This window comes from Somniosus microcephalus, chromosome 1, assembly GCF_052327205.1.
Source record: "Somniosus microcephalus isolate GS21.2 chromosome 1, FLI_Smic_1.0, whole genome shotgun sequence".
NCBI classification, from domain to species: Eukaryota; Metazoa; Chordata; class Chondrichthyes; order Squaliformes; family Somniosidae; genus Somniosus; species Somniosus microcephalus.
The window spans coordinates 112,064,568-112,085,850 of record NC_140987.1 but is presented as its reverse complement, the minus strand read 5'-3'; the positions used below and the strand labels follow the sequence as shown (position 1 = coordinate 112,085,850).

Below are 21,283 nucleotides of genomic sequence, written 5' to 3'. Positions count from 1 at the left end.
AGGCCTTTGCTCTTGTAAGGGCTTATGAGAGGCTGCATCCATATGTGTATGGCCGAAAATTTAACTTGGTAACTGACCATAAGCCATTACAAGTGATATATGGCCCACACTCTAAACCCTGTGCCCGTATAGAGAGATGGGTACTTAGATTACAGCCGTCGATTTTAAGGTGATACACATTCCAGGCAAGCAAAACATTGCAGACCCACTGTCACGATTGCTGGGGGAGACAGCAAAACAGGAGAGACATTCTCATGGCTCAGATGAATACGTGAGATTTGTAGCTGTGAGTGCGACACCAAAAGCACTCTCTACTAGAGAGGTGGAGGAAGCCTCTGCTACCGACCCAGAGCTGATTGAGGTACGGAAGGCAATCACAAACGGACATTTTGAGAACTGTAAAGCTTATGCAGCAATTACAAACGAGCTGTGCGTAGTGGGGTACCTAGTTCTTCGGGGAACATGCATCGTGCTACCCACAGTGTTACACGCACGAGCCCTGGTGTTAGCACATAAAGCACACTTAGGAATAGTTGGAACAAAGCAACATCTCAGAACCAAGGTTTGGTGGCCTGGCATGGACAAGGCAGCTGAAAAACACTGTAAAGCGTGCCACGGCTGTCAGATAGTAGCCAGACCCGACCCACCTGAACCGTTGAGACCAACACCATTACTGGAGGGCCCTTGGCAGGATGTAACTATAGACTTACTGGGACCCTCGCCATCCAACCACTCCATTCTTGTGGTAGTTGATTATTATAGTCGCTACTATGAATACGACATCATGACCTCCACAACAACAGAGAAGGTTATTGATAGTTTAGAGTCAATCTTCAGCCGTCATGGTTTGCCAATCACCTGCAAATCTGATAATGGTCCCCAATTCAGATCTGAATTATTCAAAGAATACTGTGAAAACAACGGGATCAAACACCTGAAAACGACAGCAAAATGGGCTCAGGCTAACGGAGAAGTCGAGTGCCAGAATGCATCGCTGATGAAGAGAATCAGAATTGCTCAGTCAGAAGGACTAGATTGGAAACGTGAACTTAGAAAATATGTGACTGTGTACAGGAGCATTGATCATGCCGCGACAGGAAAGAGCCCGGCAGAGCTGCTCTTTAAACAGAAAATGAGAGGAAAGCTACCAGACATCACAGAGTCGCGCGCAGACATGGAAGTACGTGACCGGGACGCCGAACAAAAAGGCAAGTCCAAACTGTACGCAGATGAACAGCGGAGAACACAATACTCAGAGGTGGAAGTTGGCGACACGGTGCTGGTACGGCAGGACAAAGTGGACAAGTTCACCACTCCTTTTAATGCCACACCCCACAAAGTTTTGAGTAAAACAGGGAGTCAAGTAGTAGTAGAATCTCCAGACGGAGCACGCTACTTGAGAAACACTACGTTTGTGAAGAAATACAGAACCAATGGACCAAAGGAGACACTCCATGAGCAGGAGGAAACACAAGGGACTGAGGACAGTATAGTAGACCCTGACACACATACCACTGTGACACAGGCAATACCCACTGACACCAACATGTCAGACATACCCAATACAGCCAGACCTCAAAGGGTTAAAAGAAAACCCCAAAGACTGTCTGATTATGTCACAACATAAACTGTGCGAGAACTGCATGGGTGATGTTAAATGTTTAAACCTGGGAATTATTTAGTTGTGTGGTAAGACACAAGTTTGTAAAAAGTTTATAAACCAAATAAGTTATGCAGTGTTATTGTAAGCAACTGTTTGTAAACTGCAAGTTTGTTTCCAAGGAAAAGGGGGATGTCGTGTATTGATTGCGAGTTTGACACCAGTCAATACGGTAATGTAATGTGCGAGTTTGACACCAGTAAATACGGTAATGTAATGTGCATTGCATTATGGGAATTACCCGGGAAAAATGGCAGTCAGCCATTTTACACAATAAAGTGAAGATCACAGTTATAAGCCTGTCTGCCTGATTCTATGCTTTAATGCGTTCATACAACAGATCCCAACATAGTTTTGAGTACCAATAGGCAGAGCATGTACTGCTCGTGCTACACTGGTTGGTACTAGGCGTGGACCCATTTAACCAGCGGTCATTAAAGGGACTAGTGCAGGCACTCAGAAAACCGGTAAAGGTAAGTTTTCAAAGCTCCTCTTGGCCCCACAAAAATCTTTCCACCTTGTTGACCACCTCTTACCACCTCTGTGCCTCAGTCCCCTCAGGATTGCCTCTCTCCCTCCCCTTAAGTTATTACTTCTGGCTTGGCTCTGCGTAGGAGCTGCTGAATTTCCTGCCCTCCCGAAAGGCTCGGGCCTCTTGCCGAGGACATCGGATGGGTAGCTCAATTGTACCGCTTGCCTGGTGTCTGTTCAAGGTTAAAATCACCCCCCAATAAGTTTACGCAATGGTGTAGCAAGCTGATTAAGGTAACTGTATATTCAAACCTGTATTGTAAAGAAAAAATGTTTTTTTTTAAATGGTTCTTCCACTTACCAGATTGCGGAGCCTCTGAGGACGTACTTTTTATCTGGAGTATGTGGAAATGCTTCGCAATTTTGTGGTCAAATCACAATTGTTTTTTTTGTTGTTGTTCCAGTGCCTCTGTGGTATGGTTTGGAATGTTTTTTTCACTGTATTCAATGTTTTTCTTTGCCAGCCATTTGAGGTCATTAATTATAATTATGTGACATTCATGGTGCTTTAGGAATTTGTTCATTTTCTTGAACGGCATTGGCCATGCACGTGTTCACCATTCCAGGGTTAGTAGTGTTCATTTCTGCCAAAACCCCCCTCTTCTTTTTCAGGATCTGATCATTAAAGTAAGCAGTTCTGCTATGGTAAATAAATCATGCTGTCGAGCATGGTCACTTTTGAGTTAAACTTCACCTCCATTTTACGTCAGTTACTGCCACCTGCATATGATATTAGATAAAGCACTGGTGCCAAGTTGAAATTGTGCATATCAGAATTTGCAGTGTTCCATCTGAATGACAAATCAATATACTTCCTGGTAGAAAACTGCCCAAAGTGCCATAATACTCGCAAGGTGGGCTACTGCTCCCAACATATTGCACATGTGAATCTCAGGCCTGTGTGCATTGATGTACATATATTTCTTAAGTATAATTTTGATTTTTAGGTATCCTATGGTGACGGATGGCATGGGGGAGTGGGATGGGAAAATGCACTGACTAGGGTGTGGCAGAATATCTGCAAATTAGGTGAGGACTTGGATCCACTGGGTCCCGGCCTGCACTCCTAATATCCGCATAACCCTCTTTGGGAAGGAACCTCCATTTGCCCCAAATATGTCACCCGCATAAGGCTTGGGGGGGGTGGTGGGTAGGGGTCTCGCAGGCTAGGAGTTTGCTCGGCCCTGGCCTGAGATCTCCGAGGCAGCCGATACATCAGGCGAGAAGAGGCAGACCTGCCTGCCAACTGGCAGAAGTAAGGACCACCTGGGCTCCAGGCTTGGACCCTGAAGAAAAAATAAGGATGCAGTGAAGAATTGTCCCTCTTTACAAAGTGAATGATGAGTCTTGAATGAAAAACTGCTGGGTCTGGGACTCCTGGGGCACAGAAGAGCAGAGAGCTTTTGCTACAATTTGTACCCCCCTTGGTATGGCAGATGCCCTTGTTGTACTATTGTGGCACAGGTGGCCGCCAGCAATATTTAAATTGTGGAACGTTCCCCTAACCTCACATACTCTGAAGGTTCCCAGTGCACGCATTCTAGTAATTATACCGGGACCGTGGACCTATGCATTTTCAGCCTCAGTATGGCTGCTGACAAGAAGAAAATTCAGATGTTATGATAAAGGTGAAATATTTTACCTCTGCCATGGGGAAAATTGTAGCCATGGAAACACAGAACTAGAATTTAGCTGATCCTATACTGCACATCCAGAGCATCGAGGTGTCACATTGCTGGTATTTCTCTTTCTGTATCTTATGCTGTTATCAATTTGCTGAGTTATTGATTTAAAAAGAATTGCAGATCATCGGTTTTGGGACTGGCCAAACTGAGAGTACTTTGATACTTAGTTTTGATTCCTGTTTGCAACAACAACAACAACTTGTATTTATATAGCACCTTTAACATAGGGAAACATCCCAAGGTGCTGCACAAAAAAATTTGACACAAGCCACATAAGGATAAATTAGGGTCAAAGAGGTAGGTTTTATGGAACGTCTTAAAGGAGGAAAGAGAGGTAGAGAGGTTTAGGCAGGGAATTCCAGAGCTTAGGGCCTAGGCAACAGAAGGCATGGCCACCAATGCTTGTGTGATTGTAATCAGCAATGCTCAAGAGGGCAGAATTAGAGGAGCGCAGATATCTTGGGGGGGATGTGGGGCTAAAGGAGATTACAGAGATAGGGAGGGGCGAATCCACGGAGGGATTTGAAAACAAGGATGATCATTTTGAAATTGAGGCGATGCTTGACAGGGAGCCAATGTAGGTCAGCGAGCACAAGGTTTAATTAAATAATTTAAGTATAAGTCCAGTCTCTGGTAAACACTGATTACAATTCATGGCCTTTTCACTTTACATCATGTTCCCTTGTTTGGGTAGTTAAGGTTTGAGTAAGAGTGCATCGTTCTGAATTTGCTACCCAGGGTGTTGGACTGAGTTTATTAGATTGAATTTTTGCTAATTCCTGAAATGACTTCACCGGTCTAACAAGAACACATTACTGGACCCTTTTCTGCATGCAACCTCGGCTGTGCCAAGATCATTTCTTTCTATTTATGCAAGAGACACTTAACCAGAAAAAAGAATGTAAGGAATTAAGTGGAATAGTCTCATTAAACTGCTGATGAAATAAGCTACTGTTTTGGAATATGTGCACAAACAGGCAGTTTGTCATGTTAGTCCATCAGAAAAATAAATAAATATTGTATAACATATCTTTTACTTGAGCAATCAGGGGGTTTTAAATTGCTCCAGCTAGGATCTTAATGCAATTCAAGAATAGCTAGCTCGGCCAATATATCTGCTGTGTGCATATAAGGAATGCAATATACAGAAATGCGAAGCGATAATGTTCCTTTTGATACATTATACAGAATATGTGCATAAATGCCAACCTAGAAAACTAGCAATAGTTGATGAGCAACTTCAAAATACTGACAACTCAAGAACTCATTCTAAGCTTATTACTATGGCCACTCCTTAACGGTGTTTGAATAAGTTAAATTCTGCTTTCCAGTAATTTGAGGATCACATTCCGCAATTCGGTCCATTTTATCCATGAAAACTTGTCAATAAGGTGTGAAAATAAGTAGTGTAATGGGCATAAGCTTCTTGTAATTTAAGCTGCTAGTATACCCAATATCCTCCTACTTGTATTGTAGGGAAAAATTACATAGACAAAGTGCATTTTTACAGTGGCAGGTTTAGACATTTTTGAAAGGGGATATGAGCGGCCAGCATTCCCGCCTTATTCCAATATCTAAAGCAGAGTCCTACGCCAGCAGTGGCTTCGTGATATGATTTCCGTGTACCAATGATAAGAGCGTGAGTAGTGCGTCCTCTGCCTATTGGTACGAGGCACTATGCAGCCGAACCAGCGGTCCTTAAAAGGACTCCATATAAAACAGGCCAATGGTAAGTATTTTACTTAAAATGATTTTTGTCGGGCCAGGAAGAGAATGAATGCTCCCACCCACGTTGACCGGCAAGCTCTGTGTGAGTGCTGCTTCAGCATTCGCAGCTCACCGGCATTATGAAAATAAGAGCCAACCTTGCAAATTGGTGGGGCCTTGGACCGATTATATTGGGTGGACAGCAGGCTCAAACCGCCTGCCTCCTGCCTGATGGAAACAGTCACGTGAAAATCGGCCCCAATACTTCCATCTGTTACTGTAACAGAGTACTGAACATATCACATTTTAGTGAGGTCTGCGAGACTGGTAGGTACTACAGTGGAAGACACACATCATTAGAAAAATGGTGTAACTGATAAATGTTTGTGGAACTACTTTTCTGAGATTGTTTAAATGAGATCCACTCTGGAGGCAAAAGGTTTGGAACCAATTTCTTTGTACCACACACCATTCCCAGACCAAAATAATTGGTTAGCAGGAAACTTGCTTTCAAGAGGCAGCTTCTCTTGAGCTGATCGATAGAAGATATATGTGTAATCCAGTGACACTTTGCAATTTTGCTTTCCTTCGGGAAAGTGCATCACCTCAATTGAAATCAGGGAGGGAATTTTTTGGGTGGTAAGTGGGCGCGATCGGTGGCGGGTCGGGTGGGAAAATGTTTTTTTTGGACAGAGGGTCGGGACTTTCCCAAATGTCAGGTCTGTCAACGCTGAGCAGATCTGACACGCAGCGGCGGGGGAGGCAATTCAGGTCAGTATGACCTTGTTAACAGAACATTAAGAACAATTTTGAGCTCACCTTCAGAGTTTACCAGGTCGCCCACGGGGTCTATGCTGCTCAGGGATCATGTCAGGTAAGCAGGTCGGGAGTTGAACGGCCATAGAATTATCTCATTTCTTGTCAGCTGCAAATGTGCTATAAAAGCTCCCATCTTACAGCTGTTCACTTTCCAAGCTCAGAAGCTGTTGCTTACTGCATTTGGAAGACAGATTGAGCTTTATGCAGGTTGCAAGTGTTTGGAGTTAACTCTCTATCCAGTGTCACCTCATTGGAACAACCTCTCTCACTACTGACAGATCGCTTCTGTCATCTCAAGTTCACTTGCCACCTATTACATCAGCATCGGTGTCCTTGAAACTATCTCACCTTGGTCCTCAGAATACCACCACGATCAGCCCCAACACCAGCAGCGCAAGGCACACCAGCAGTACCAATAACAACACTAAGGGCTAGATTTTCGTGGAGCCGTCAGGCGGGGTTTCAGGCGTGTGCGGGGGGAAAATCCCGAATTTGGGGGTCCCGACACCATCCCGCCCAAAACCCCGCCCCACGTAAGTTTCAGGGGCGGCGGGTACCCACCCCGCACTGGGACCCGCCGAAACCAGGCGGGAAGGGATTAATACCAATTAACTGCCTGTTAACAGGTAGTTAACAGGCAGTTTTTAGCCTAATCCCTATTTTGAGGGGTTTCGTGTGGGATTCCCGACGGCTCCAAACCACGCCAGGTTAGAGCAGGTGGGCCATCGGGTTGAAGGAGTTGGAGGGGTCGCAATGTCAGTGTTCAGGTGAGTGATGGGTGCATGAGTGTAAAGGTAAGTATGTTTGGTGTGTGTAAAGTGTGTAAAGAACTTTTACTTACCTGTACTTACCTTAACAGCCTTTCTTCCTGTAGCTGTCGGGAGCTGCATCACTCAGCCGGAACTGAAAGCTGAATGGCTGCGATCTGTCAAAAGTGACAGCCTGCAGCTTTGAGTGCCGGTGAGAGTTCTAACTGAGTCTGCGCAGAAGGAGTCAGCTTAGAACTCAGACTGTCGGTGTTTCAGAGCTTCAAACAGCTGTGAGACACTGATATTTCATCTGTCAAGAACTCTTGACAGATGAAATTGCAGTCTGTGACATCACCTGTTGTCGGGTGGCCCTTAATTGGCCTGCTGAGCCCGCCCAGCGGGCTCAACAAGGTCAATCAAGGGAAAATCGCGCGGATTGGCCAGACGTCGAAGTAGGCGGGTCAAAAACCCGAACGGGGAAGTCCCGCCTTCTTCCCGACAGGTTCGGGAAAATCTACCCCTAACTTTCTCCACAATGAACTGATGCTGCACAGGACACAGGGCATCAGCACCCGACCACATTGCTGCCCTTACGCCAGGGATGGCCTCACCACGGCCAGATTTATTTTATTTGACGCTGTATACCCTGGCTGCCATATGATGCACCAGGTTGGCACAACCCCACACCAACACCATAAAGCATCCCTACAATGCCCAAGCCATTCCTTTCACTCTCATCACCATTGCAGGGGGTACTGTTATGTTTCACAATTCACTGCAACTCACTAAGCCACTTCCAAAGGTGCACACAGATCTGTCCAAGAACGCAAACTTTCAAAATAAAGGTTTCAATATTTGACAGCACATTAAAAGAAACTTCATATGAACATTGGTAAAACACACAAGTGCCTAACCTTGTGTGTTGTTAGTTCGTATAATTGGACTAGGATGAGCGTGAGTGAGAGGGGTGGCTAGTGAGATGGGGAAGTGATAATGTAGATAGAGAGGGATGAGTGGAGGTGCAAGGTAAGTTGGTGTGAGTAAGGATGTGCAGGAGTAGGGTATGGAAGGCAGAGTGATGGGGATGTGATGAGTGGCACAGCAGGGTGTGGTTGAGTGTGGCTTTGCAGTAACATTTTGTGATCTACTGAGATCATTGAAGGGTTTGCGCCACTGCAGCCTGGTCCTCCTGACGACATCTCTGCCTGTGCCCTCCTGTGCAATGTGCAACCAGGCTGTGTTGATCTCCTGGGGAGGTCTCTTCCACCCATTGGAAGAGAAGAGAACCTCCCTGTGTGCTGTGACTCCCTCCATAAGCATATGGAGGGAGTCATGGGAGAGCCTGGGTGAAGCCGTGCAATGCTTGTCAGTGTTTCCTGCACCTCAATGCTGTCGAACACGGACAGCACAACTGTTAAACTAAATTTGCGCATGGTCCCTTTAAGGAAACCGGCTGATGACGCATCATCAAATGACGTCATCAGACCCGCTTCCTTCAATTGGCCGGGAAACGTGCTGGGTGAGCTTAACAAGCCCAATCAGGGGAAAATCATTTTGGACAGCGGGCTGGAGCCAGCAGCGAGGCCGGGACCTGCCACCGATGTCACCCGCCACAGACCCGCCGAGGTTGGTAAAATCTAGCCCCAGGAAACTGCCACATGGAGCTCTGCAAAGTGTTATTCTAACTTTCCAGTGACACAGCCTTTTGGCGCACTAGCACACTGCAATTTCTATCTAAAGCTGAACTCTCTTCCAAAGTGAACTTTTGACATTTGCTCATTATTTTAATTGGAGGTTCTCTGGATTATACTGCCTAAACTTGTTCAGAAAAGGTTAATAAAGGATTAATATAGAAAGGGTTAATAAAAATACATAGTTCTAGTGGAGGAGGGAATAAAAGATGTAAAAGAGGGAAGAGAAAGTAAGAGGATTGAAGAACTTCAGTTCTGGTTTAAAAGCATTTCAAATAATAAGTGCAGACTAAATGAATATCCAGCTCATCATTTTTTGCTGTTCTGAAGTCCATTATGTCTGAGATAGTGACTAGTACAATATACCTGTGGCTATAGTACCAACCTTCATGCAAAATATATATCATTCAAAATGCAGACACTTTAGTGTTTCAGCCTTTAGTCACAGAGTTATAAATACAGACAATTAAGACATGACTGATTCTTTACAGAGATTGATTCACCATGTGGGTATTTCAAAAGGTTAACGTGCAGATTTTCAGGGCCTTGATGAATGCATTCCCTGTGAAAGTATGCGAGGAGCTGTGGATTTCACTATATATATCTTTTTAAACAGTGTTTTTTGTAGCCTATTCTGAGTCACACACACTTCATTACCCCCAATCTTCAATGACACCAGTAACAATCACCTGCTTCGTAAGGTGTATGATTTAACTGTGGTAAAATACGTTCGAGGAGGGAAGACAAGCAGCACAAATGCCAAATAATACAGCTTTCACATCCTACACAGATGATGCTGAATGATTGCGAGAGCTCTTAATTGAGTCAACTGTATTCATGCTGTGCCCATTCTCTGCTTGGAAATCTATGTCTCACTTGTGCAATATTATGTTAATAACAAGGTACGTACCTCTCTCTTTTGTTTTCAGGAAAATGCTCTGCAATCTGCATGAAATGTTAGAGAAAATACATTAATGCTTTATCTTTGTTTAAAAATATATACATGTGTATATATAATTCAAAAACTGCATTCATTCAATCTAGGTACAAATCGTTCATCCTAGTGAAAGGTTTTCCTCCTGTTTTTTCCCCAAACGGGAAGGAATTGGAGAAAGCCATCCCAGGTCATTCTCACATAGCTTAGTGATCACCTCAATAACAGCATTTGAAAAGGTGTAGGAGCATCTAACTAGTTGCTCTACCTTAGCAGTGGATTCTACTGCTGAGTCACTACTCGATTTTTCTCATTGTTCATTATTGCAGAAATAAATGAAAATAACTAGACAACAACCCTCGATGGTCATATTATGGGCCAGAGTCCTCATACCAATTACTACAGGTATACAGACCTACCTATTCCCAATTGCTATGCTTCGCTAATTGTCATTCAAGTCACGCACGGTATCTGTGGCTACCAAAATGAACCCCTCCGCATGGAGCAGGGGAAGAAAACTGGTAGGACACCCATCTTATTTCTCAAAGCACTCTTGCAGAGAGCCAGCACGGGCTCGACAGGCCGAATGGCCTTCTTCTGTGCTGTAACCATTCTATGAGTCTATGATTTACACCTCCTATTGGCTGGTGTAGAATAGCACTGTTGCTAGCTGTAGAGAAGGCCCAGCAAGACTGATCTCACCTTATGGCTGAAGGAGGACAGCACAAAGGCAGGAAGGTTAAAATAATTTAAAATATTAAAAAGGAAAAACAAAATAATCAAATCTGTTAGCAGATTGTGTAATAACAATTCTTCAATGCTACAGTACATTTATTTGCAAAAGTACTTGGCAGTCAGGAAATAAATGTACTGTATTATAAAATGCATTATTTTCACCAGGATTTATTTTTCAAAATTGTCAACATCTCATAGAATGAAATATGCACGCAGATCGTCAAGGAAAGACCAGAGCACCAAATGGGCATAATCTGCAATGCCACATTAGGTAAGGATATGAGATTTAAAAGGTGTTTGGACAGAAATTATTTTCATTTATTTCTGTAATCATTTATAATTTTAGGAGCTGAATTTGTGTTAATCAGGGTGCAAATTATCAATGTGGTAGCCTGGAACACATTTCCACTCTCACAACCAATATCAGAATCAAACACCATTAAGGTCTGATGCAGCACTGTGTTCACAGAAGCACCTTAGAAAAGCAAATCCAATTTACCACAGGACACTGTTTCGCACATCTGTCACTCTTCCAACTTTGGAGTAAAACTCCCAAAGTAGTGCTAATTGAATTATAAAGAGTTTTATGTTGTTTTCTTACTCCAAGTAAAACCAGATGGAAAGGGCAGACCTTTTTCCACACAGAATCCTTATGAGTTGCAGAGAGAAGACTTTCATCGCACTAATCTGTGCTAGATCTGAACCCAGCTTCAAAAGATAAAAGAATAACGGACATATCTACTCTGCCAACTGGTCAGTTTCATTGTTCGGATGCACCAGGAACTTTCGCCTTCAGAAATTCTGCTATAATGCCACCATAGTGACTGCCAGGGAAGGCTTATGCTGCTGCAGTCTGCTTGATCGGCACCCCATCCACCATAGAAACATAGAAGATAGGAGCAGGAGTAGGCCATTCGGCCCTACGAACTTGCTCCGCCATTCAATGAGATCATGGCTGATCATCCAAATTCAGTACCCTGTCCCTGCCTTCTCCCCATATCCCTTGATCCCTTTAGCCTTAAGAAATATATCCAACTCTTTCTTGAATATATTTAATGAACTGGCCTCCACCACCCTCTGTGGCAGAGAATTCCACAGGTTCACCACTCTCTGGGTGAAGAAATTCCTCCTCATTTCAGTCCTAAATGTCCTACCCATTATCCTTAGACTATGGCCCCTGGTTCTGGACTCCCCGACCATCGGGAACATCCTTCCAGCATCTAGTCTGTCCAGGCCTGACAGAATTTTATAGGTTTCGATGAGATCCCCTCTCAATCTTCTAAACTCCAGTTAGTATAAGCCCAATTGACACAATCTCTCCTCATACGTCATTCCTGCCATCCCAGGTATCAGCCTGGTGAATCTTCGCTGCACTCCTTCCATGGCAAGAATGTCCTTCCTCAGATAAGGCGACCAAAACTGCACACAATACTCAAGGTGCGGTCTCACCAAGGCCCTGTACAACTGTAGCAAGACATCCTTGTTCCTGTACTCGAACCCTCTTGCTCCGAAGGCCAACATACCATTTGCCTTCTTAACCGCCTGCTGCACCTGCATGCTTACCTTCAGCGACTGGTGCACAAGAACACCCAGGTCTCTTTGCACTTCCCCTTCTCCCAATCTATTGCCATTCAAATAATAATCTGCCTTCCTGTTTTTGCCACCAAAGTGGATAACCTCACATTTATCCACATTAGAGTGCATTTGCCCAATCACCTAACCTGTCCAAATCGTACTGGAGTTTCATGACATCCTACTCACAGCATACCCTCCCACCCAGCTTTGTGTCGTCTGCAAATTTGGAGATATTACATCCAATTCCCTCGTCCAGATCATTAATATATATTGTGAACAGCTGGGGTCCTAGGACCGATCCTTGCGGTACCCCACTAGTCACTGCCTGCCACTCGGAAAACGACCCGTTTATTCCAACTCTTTGCTTTCTGTCCGCCAACCAGTTCTCTATCCAAGTCAATACCTTGCCCCCAATCCCATGTGCCTTAATTTTGCACGCTAATCTCTTATGCGGGACCTTATCGAAAGCCTTCTGAAAGTCCAAATACATCACATCCACTGGTTCTCCCTTATCTATTTTACCAGTTACATCCTCAAAAAATTCCAGTAGATTAGTCAAGCATGATTTACCTTTTGTAAATCCATGTTGACTTTGTCCGATCCAGTCACTGCTTTCCAAGTGCTCTGCTATTACATCTTTTATAATGGACTCTAGCATTTTCCCCACGACCGATGTCAGGCTTACCGGTCTATAATTCCCCGCTTTTTCCCTGCCACCTTTTTTGAATAGTGGGGTAACATTAGCTACCCTCCAATCCATGGGTACTGTTCCAGAGTCTATTGAGTTCTGGAAGATGACCAGCAATGCATCTACTATTTCTAGGGCCACTTCCTTAAGTACCCTGGGATGTAGATTATCAGGCCCTGGGGATTTATCGGCCTTCAGTCCCATCAATTTTCCTAACACCATTTCCCTACAAATACTGATTTCTTTCAGTTCCACCCTTTCATCAGACCCTATGTTCCCCGGTATTATTTGTGTCCTCCTTTGTGAAGACAGAACCAAAATATGTACTTAGTTGGTCTGCCATTTCTTTGTTCCCCATTATAAATTCCCCCGATTCTGACTGCAAGGGACCTACGCTTGACTTCACCAATCTTTTTCTCTTCACATATCTATAAAAGCTTTTACAGTCAGTTTTTATGTTCCCTGATAGCTTACTCTCATATTCTATTTTCCCTTTCTTAATTAATCCCTTTGTCCTCCTTTGTTGAATCCTAAACTGCTCCCAATCCTCAGGATTATTGCTTTTTCTGGCCAATTTGTATGTCCTCTCCTTGGATCTTATGCTATCCCTAATTTCCCTTGTTACCCACGGTTGAGTCACCTTTTTTGTTTTATTTTTATGCCAAACTGGGATGAACAAATTCTGTAGTTCATCCATTCGGTCTTTGAATGTTTGCCATTGCCTATCCACCGTCAACCCTTTGAGTGCCATTCCCCACTCAATCCTACCCAACTCACTCCTCAGACCATCGTAGTTTCCTTTATTTAAATTGCGGACCCTAGTTTCTGAGTCAACTACTTCATTCTCCATCTTAATGAAGAATTCGATCATATTATGATCGCTCCGACCCAAGGGGCCTCGTACAAAAAGATTGCTAATTAATCCTTTCTCGTTACATAATACCCAGTCTAAGATGGCCTGATCTCTGGTTGGTTCCTCGACATATTGGTCCAGGAAACCATCCCGTAAACACTCCAGGAATTCTACCTCCACAGTATTGTTAGTAATTTGGTTAGCCCAATCTATATGTAGATTAAAGTCACCCATGATGACTGCTGTGCCCTTATTGCACGCTTCTTTAATTTCCCTTTTAATGCCATCCCCAACCTCCGCCTTACTGTTTGGAGGTCTATATACCACTCCCACTAATGTTTTTTTCCCCTTGGTATTTCTCAATTCTACCCATACAGATTCCACATCATCAGAGCTAATATCCTTCATTACAATTGTGTTAATCCCTTCTTTAACCAGTAATGCTACCCCTCCTCCCTTTCCTTTTTGCCTATCTTTCCTGAATATCGAATACCCCTGGATGTTGAGTTCCCAGTCTTGGCCATCCTTGAGCCACGTTTCTGTAATCCCAACCAAATCATATTTGTTTACCTCGATTTGCGCAGCCAATTCATCCACCTTATTACAAATGCTCCTCGCATTAAGACACAAAGCCTTCAGGCTTGTTTTTTTAACGCTCTTAGACCGATTAGAATTATTATTTACTGTGGCCACGTTTGATTTAAACCGTTGATTTCTCTGACTGCCACTTTTGTTTTTCTCCTTCCTATCTTTTGCTTTTATCCTTGTTTCCCTTTCCTCTGTCTCCCTGCTCAGGTTCCCAACCCCCTTCCATTTTAGTTTAAACCCTCCCCCACAGCACTAGCAAACACTCCCCCTAGGACATCGGTTCCAGCCCTGCCCAGGTGCAGACCGTCCGGTTTGAACTGGTCCCACCTCCCCCAGAACCGGTTCCAATGTCCCAGGAACTTGAATCCCTCCCCCTGGCACCATTCTTCTAGCCACGTATTCATCTGAAGTATCCTTCTATTTCTACTCTGACGAGCACGTGGCACTGGTAGCAATCCTGAGATTACTACCTTTGAGGTCCCGTTTTTAAATTTACCTCCTAACTCCCTTTATTCCGCTTTTAGGACCTCATCCTGCTTTTTACCTATATCGTTGGTGCCTATATGCACCACGACAACTGGCTGTTCACCCTCCCCTTCCAAGATGTTCTGCAGCCACTCGGAGACATCCTTGACCCTTGCACCAGGGAGGCAACACACCATCCTGGAGTCTCGTTTGCGGCCATCCTGGAGTCTCGTTTGTTAATCCACCATTAACATTCACTCCTTCCAATGTGGCTGCAGTGTGTACCATCTACAAGGTGCATTGCAGCAATTCGCCAAGGCTTCTTTGACAGTACCTCCCAAGCCCGTGACCTCTACCACCTAGAAGGACAAGGGCAGCAGGGGCATGGGAACACCACCACCTGCAAGTTCCCCTCCAAGTCACACACCATCCTGACTTAGAAGTATATCGCCGATCCTTCATCGTCGCTGGGTCAAAATCCTGGAATTCCCTACCTAACAGCACTGTGGGAGTACCATCACCACACGGACTGTAGTGGTTCAAGGCGGCGGCTCACCACCACATTCTTAAGGGCAATTAGGGATGGGCAATGCTGGCTTTGCCAGCAATGCCCACATCCTGTGAATGAATAAATAATTTTATTTTAAAAGGATGCTATGTCTGCTGGAATGCGAACTTTAGCAATCTGGGGAGAGCATGTCACTGGAGAGTAGGGGGGAAATTAAAAACCAGAGCGTGTCAGGAAGGGGCAGAAGGTATGGAGTAAAAGGTAAAGTAATAAAAAGGGCAAAAGCAGGAACTAAGTGTCACAAAACATATTTGAAAGTTCTCTATCTGAATGCACGTAGCATTCGTAACAAAATAGACGAGTTAATGGCACAAATAACTACATATGGGTATGATCTTGTGGCCATTACAGAAACATGGCTGCAGGGTGACAATGCCTGGGAATTAAACATACCAGGTTATTTAACGATCAGGAAGGACAGGCAGGAAGGAAGGGGAGGTGGGGTGGCTATGTTAATAAAAGAAGGAATCACTGTAATACAGAGAAATGATACTGGGTCAAAAGATCAGGATAATGAGCAGTTTGGGTGGAGGTAAGGAATAATAAGGGGAAAAAAACACTAGTGGGCGTAGTCTATAGGCCTCCGAACAGTGGCAACTCTGTTGGACGGAGTATCAATCAGGAAATAGTTGAGGCTTGTAATAAGGGAACATCTATAATTATGGGGGATTTTAACTATCATATTAATTGGACAAATCAAATTGGGCAGGGCTGCCTTGAGGATGAGTTCATTGAGTGTATTAGGGATGGGTTTCTTGAGCAGTATGTAACTGAACCGACCAGGGGGCAAGCAACCTTAGATCTGGTCCTGTGTAACGAGACAGGATTAATTAAAAATGTCCTAGTAAAGGATCCCCTTGGAATGAGTGACCATAACATGGTTGAATTCCATATTCAATTAGAGGGTGAGAAGGTTGGATCTCAAACAAGCGTGCTAAGCTTGAATAAAGGAGACTATGAAGGTATGAGAGCGGAATTGAGTAGAGTGGATTGGGAAAATAGATTAAAGGGTAAGACGATACATGATCAGTGGTGTACATTTAAGGAGTTATTTTACAACTTCCAAAAAATATATATTCCACTGAGAAGAAAAGGGTGTGAAAGAAAAGGCAGCCATCCGTGGCTAAGTAAAGAAATTAAAGATAGTATTCGACTAAAAACAAGGGCATATAAGGTAGCCAAATCTAGTGGGAGGATAGAGGATTGGGAAAACTTTAAAAGACAGCAAAAAATAACAAAAAGATTAAGAAAGGGAAGATAGATTATGAAAGTAAATTAGCAAAAAATATAAAAACAGATAGTAAGAGTTTTTATAGTTATATAAAAAGAAAAAGGGTGGCTGAAGTAAATGTTGGTCCCTCAGTGGATGAGACAGGGAAATTAATGGTGGGAAATATGGAGATGGCAAAAACACTGAATGAATATTTTATATCAGTCTTTACAGTAGAGAACACTAAGAATATCCCAACACTGGACAAACAGGAGGCTATTAGGGGGGGAGGAGCTAAACACGATCAAAATCATTAAGGAAGTGGTACTCGGTAAAATAATGGGACTCAAAGCGGATAAATCACCTGGACCGGATGGCTTACATCCTAGGGTCTTGAGGGAAGTGGCGGTAGGGATTGTGGATGCATTGGTAATAATTTTCCAAAACTCCCTGGACTCGGCAAAGGTCCCGGCAGACTGGAAAACTGCTAATGTAACACCCTTATTTAAAAAGGGCAGTAGACAGAAGGCTGGAAACTATAGACCGGTTAGCCTAACATCTGTGGTAGGTAAAATTTTGGAGTCCATTATTAAGAAGACAGTAACAGGACATTTGGATAATCATAATTTAATAGGACAAAGTCAGCATGGTTTTATGAAGGGGAAGTCATGTTTGACAAATTTGCTGGAATTCTTTGAGGAAGTAACATATAGGGTGGATAAAGGGGAACCAGTGGACGTAGTGTATTTAGACTTCCAAAAGGCATTTGACAAGGTGCCACACAAAAGATTATTGCTTAAGATAAAAAATCACGGGATTGGGGGTAATATTCTGGCATGGATAGAGGATTGGCTATCTAACAGAAGGCAGAGAGTTGGGATAAATGGTTCATTCTCAGACTGGCAATCAGTAACTAGTGGTGTTCCGCAGGGGTCAGTGCTGGGTCCCCAACTCTTTACAATCTATATTAACGATTTGGAGGAGGGGACCGAGTGTAACATATCAAAGTTTGCAGATGATACTAAGACGGGGGGGAAAGTAGTGAGTGAGGAGGACATAAAAAACCTGCAAGGGGACATAGACAGGCTAAGTAAGTGGGCAGAGATTTGGCAGATGGAATACAATACTGGAAAGTGTGAGGTTATGCACTTTGGCAAGAAAAATCGTAGAGCAAGTTATTATCTTAATGGCAAGAAACTGGAAAGTACTGAAGTACAAAGGGATCTGGGGGTCCTGGTGCACGAAACTCAAAAGGTTAGTATGCAGGTGCAGCAAGTGATTAAGAAGGCCAATGGAATGTTGGCTTTCATTGCTAGGGGGATGGAATATAAAAATAGGGAGGTATTGCTTCAGTTGTACAAGGTATTGGTGAGACCGCACCTGGAATACTGCATACAGTTTTGGTGTCCATACTTAAGAAAAGACATACTTGCTCTCGAGTCAGTACAAAGAAGGTTCACTCGGTTAATCCCGGGGATGAGGGGATGGACGTACGAGGAGAGGTTGAGTAGATTGGGACTCTACTCATTGGAGTTCAGAAGAATGAGAGGCAATCTTATTGAAACATATAAGATTGTGAAGGGGTTGGATCGGGTGGATGCGGGGAGGATGTTCCCGATGATGGGTGAAACTAGAACTAGGGGGCATAGTCTTAGAATAAGGGGCTGCTCTTTCAAAACTGAGATGAGGAGGAACTACTTCATTCAGAGGGTGGTAGGTCCATGGAATATGCTGCCCCAAAAAGCTGTAGAAGCTACATCATTACATAAATTTAAAACAGAAATAGACAGTTTCCTAGAAGTAAAGGGAATTAAGGGTTACGGGGAGCGGGCAGGAATTTGGACATGAGTCTAGGTTCGGATCGGTCATGGCCCTGTGGGTAGCGGAGCGGGCCCAGGGGCCGTGTAGCCTGATCCTGCTCCTAGTTCATGTGTCTAATTCTGTTAGATTCAGGAGATGGTTCTGTGATAGTAGATTGGCTGTTAGGATCAGATCAGCCATGATCTTATTGAATGGCGGAGCAGGCTCGAGGGGCCGATTGGCCTACTCCTGCTCCTATTTCTTATGTTCTTATGTATGAGAGGGCACTGACAACATTAAACACCTGGAGTCCTATGAGAAGACGGCATATTGAGGGTGGAAAGTTAGCGACTGACCGCTAGCACAGTTACCATAGCATCCCCGTGAAGCACCTCACAGAGAGACAAGCCTCCAACCAGCTTATCTGTCTCTTTAATCCCAAGGGGGTAATGTTTCACCCATTCATAGCTTCTAACCTCCTTTCCTGCAGATCCATCACATCAACAGAGGGGAAAGAGGGAGCACAGGAGGAGGAAGATGATGATGAGGAGGAAGAACAGAGACACAAATACATTTTTGTAAACTATGACGACGAGGATGAGGAAGATGAGGATCATGGAGGAGATGAATTTGGATGCAAGCCTACTCATGAGTTCCTGCCCCATATTCCTCTGCCCAACCCCCTCAAACTCACCCCCTGCACCACTTACTTCTTCACATCCACGCACAAGCTCAGATACTTTCACAAGGGGGAATTAGATAGCGCTAGTGAGGATGCGGCACCAGATGATTCATAGAGCACGAAGGAGCCAGAGGAATGAGGAATGGGTGAGAATGTGCCACCTTCCAACCAGAGGGCGCATCGACCATCCCACCTTCACTTTTGGAATCCTCCTGCCAGCAAGTTAGAGTAACATTCATAAGAGTATGGGGATTGTTTGTAGCCTAATTTGGAGAATGTTTGAGACAGGGATGTTCGTCAAGAGATTGTAAGCATTCCCCCATTATTTTCTTCTCTTCTCTCCCTAAGCTTTTGGGGGTGAAATTTGATAAGGCCCGAAAACGGGCATGGGCACAGCGATTCAAGATATGACTGCACCTGTTCAGAAAGTGCAGGCAGCACGTCAATTTGGTGCTGCCTGCAAATTACAATGATAGGAGCACACAGCCTTGAGACAAATGCGCTGCTGATAGGCTGTACGCTCAGCACAGGGCTGAAGTTCATGTTGCTCGACAGAGGCTAGCTTTACTGAAAGCTAGCCTGCTCCTTTTCAAGGCGGTCTGCAGCTCTGAAAGCTGATCTGTCTTCTGCACTTAAAAAAATTAAAAATCCTTCAGAACTAGGCAGTCAGCAGCTCTTAAAGCAGCTCTTAAAGCCTTCTGCACATAAACAATGCTAAAGGTGCTTCAGCACTAACACAAATGGCTCAACAGGCCAGGGAAAGGGCACTCAGGGTCTTGGACATCGCACTCCAGCTTTGTGCAGGGGTCAACACTGGAAGAGAGGTTCTCTACCCACAGGGGCCAGGAGGCACTCCAGAAATCTGTATGGGTAGAATTGAGAAATACTAAGGGGAAAAAAACATTAGTGGGAGTGGTATATAGACCTCCAAACAGTAAGGTGGAGGTTGGGGATGGCATTAAAAGGGAAATTAAAGAAGCGTGCAATAAGGGCACAGCAGTCATCATGGGTGACTTTAACCTACATATAGATTGGGCCAACCTCCTGGAGTGTTTACGGGATGGTTTCCTGGACCAATATGTCGAGGAACCAACCAGAGATCAGGCCATCTTAGACTGGGTATTATGCAACGAGAAAGGATTAATTAGCAATCTTGTTGTACGAGGCCCCTTGGGTCAGAGCGATCATAATATGATCGAATTCTTCATTAAGATGGAGAATGAAGTAGTTGACTCAGAGACAAGGGTCCTCAATTTAAATAAAGGAAACTACGATGGTCTGAGGAGTGAGTTGGGTAGGATTGAGTGGGGAATGGCGTTCAAAGGGTTGATGGTGAATAGGCAATGGCAAACATTCAAAGACCGAATGGATGAGCTACAGAATTTGTTCATCCCAGTTTGGCGTAAAAATAAAACAAAAAAGGTGACTCAACCGTGGCTAACAAGGGAAATTAGGGATAGCATAAGATCCAAGGAGAGGACATATACATTGGCTAGAAAAAGCAATAGTCCTGAGGATTGGGAGCAGTACAGGAGTCAACAAAGGAGGACAAAGGGATTAATTAAGAAAGGGAAAATAGAATATGAGAGTAAGCTAGCAGGGAACATAAAAACTGACTGTAAAAGCTTTTATAGATATGTGAAGAGAAAAAGATTAGTGAAGTCAAGCGTAGGTCCCTTACAGTCAGAATCAGGGGAATTTATAATGAGAAACAAGGAAATGGCAGACCAACTAAATGCATACTTTGGTTCTGTCTTCACAAAGGAGGACACAAATAACCTCCCAGAGATGCCGGGGAACATAGGGTCTGATGAAAGCGAGGAACTGAAAGAAATCAGTATTTGTAGGAAAATGGTGTTAGGAAAATTGATGGGACTGAAGGCCGATAAATCCCCAGGGCCTGATGGTCTACATCCCAGGGTACTTAAGGAAGTGGCCCTAGAGATAGTAGATGCATTACTGATCATCTTCCAGAACTCGATAGACTCTGGAACGGTACCCATGGATTGGAGGGTAGCTAATGTTACCCCACTATTCAAAAAAGGTGGTAGAGAAAAAGCGGGGAATTATAAGCTTGACATCGGTAGTGGGGAAAATGCTAGAGTCTATTATAAAAGATGTAATAGCAGAGCACTTGGAAAGCAGTGACAGGATCGGACAAAGTCAACATGGATTTACAAAAGGTAAATCATGCTTGACTAATCTACTGGAATTTTTTGAGGATGTAACTGGTAAAATAGATAAGGGAGAACCAGTGGATGTGGTGTATTTGGACTTTCAGAAGGCTTTTGATAAGGTCCCACACAAGAGATTAGCGTGCAAAATTAAGGCACATGGGATTGG

General features: G+C 44.0%; 1 protein-coding gene across 3 annotated transcripts in view; it reads right to left on the bottom strand.

Annotated features, from left to right (window-relative positions):
• Nucleotides 1-21,283, bottom strand: part of LOC147124291 (guanine nucleotide-binding protein G(I)/G(S)/G(O) subunit gamma-7) — a 526,081-nt gene that overhangs the window by 161,757 nt on the left and 343,041 nt on the right. For 2 of the 3 annotated variants that reach the window (XM_085984653.1, XM_085984648.1), the window contains exon 4: nucleotides 9,753-9,787. The exons of the other annotated variant lie outside the window; for it this stretch is intronic. The gene's annotated coding sequence lies outside the window, so the exon portion shown is untranslated. The remainder of the gene's footprint in view (nucleotides 1-9,752; nucleotides 9,788-21,283) is intronic. 3 annotated transcript variants of the gene reach the window in all.